This window comes from Aethalodelphis obliquidens, unplaced genomic scaffold, assembly GCF_003676395.1.
Source record: "Aethalodelphis obliquidens isolate GAN/ISIS:26980383/991018 unplaced genomic scaffold, ASM367639v1 scaffold4, whole genome shotgun sequence".
Taxonomy (NCBI): domain Eukaryota; kingdom Metazoa; phylum Chordata; class Mammalia; order Artiodactyla; family Delphinidae; genus Aethalodelphis; species Aethalodelphis obliquidens.
This window is the reverse complement of record NW_020837948.1, coordinates 72,089,400-72,090,324: the sequence shown is the minus strand read 5'-3', so window position 1 is coordinate 72,090,324 and position 925 is coordinate 72,089,400.

Sequence of the window (925 nt, the reverse complement as noted above, 5' to 3'; positions counted from 1 at the left end):
AGTCAAAGAAATATTTTTTCTTTCTTATTTATGATTTTGAGATTGTGTCCTGTGTGAGCAGAACAGGAGGTCCTGACCATTCATCTCTTTCACCGTTCCTCTTTGGAAATGTGAGATACATGTCCAATGCCCAGAAAACCTGAAAAGAACCAATTTCAAACATTCCTTCCCCCACCTGGTTTGATTTTCAATTTAGCTGGAAACTTGGAAACTAATGTATCCTTGGAAGACATGGACCAAGCAGAACAGCTTTGAAGATCTCTTAAGCTGAATAGCATAAAGCTATAAGCAGACTGTTATTGTTAATATCAATTATTAAACTAATAAAAAAAAATCAAGGTAAACAAGTTCGATAAAGAGTTCCTCCAGGCTTGACTGGAGTCAAGGCCAAAATAACAGACACTTTGGAAAATTTCCAAGCCCACATACTGGTCCCAACCTATAAAATTTATTAAAAAGTCTGTCATTTAATTTAGCATTCACTTCTGGTAGCCTAGTTTACATAAATATTCCCACAGGTGGTAAGTGTATACTATGCCTTAATTCATTGCCTTGACCTTGATTTGTCTTGACCTTGAGTCTCTGACTTTATTCACCTCCTTTGAGATCAAGGGCAAATTCTTAATGGTGACAGCTCAAAGGTGCAGCTTGTGTTTGTAGCACCTTTGTGCAAGTTACAAAATGCTGCCAACTCTGGGAAGATGAATTAGAGCAGAACCGAGGGCATCATGTCATCCATTACCTGCCTTCTGAGCCAATGGCTCTGCACAGCACACAAACCTACTGTGTTATATGGGGCCAGTGTAGCTGTTGTCAGAGAGACAGAAAATTTGCTGAGGCTGAACACTTCACAGTTCGATCAATTTTTTTAAATCATTCATCACAATTTTTGTGATCTCTGAACTTTAGGGCCCTGAGGCCCTAG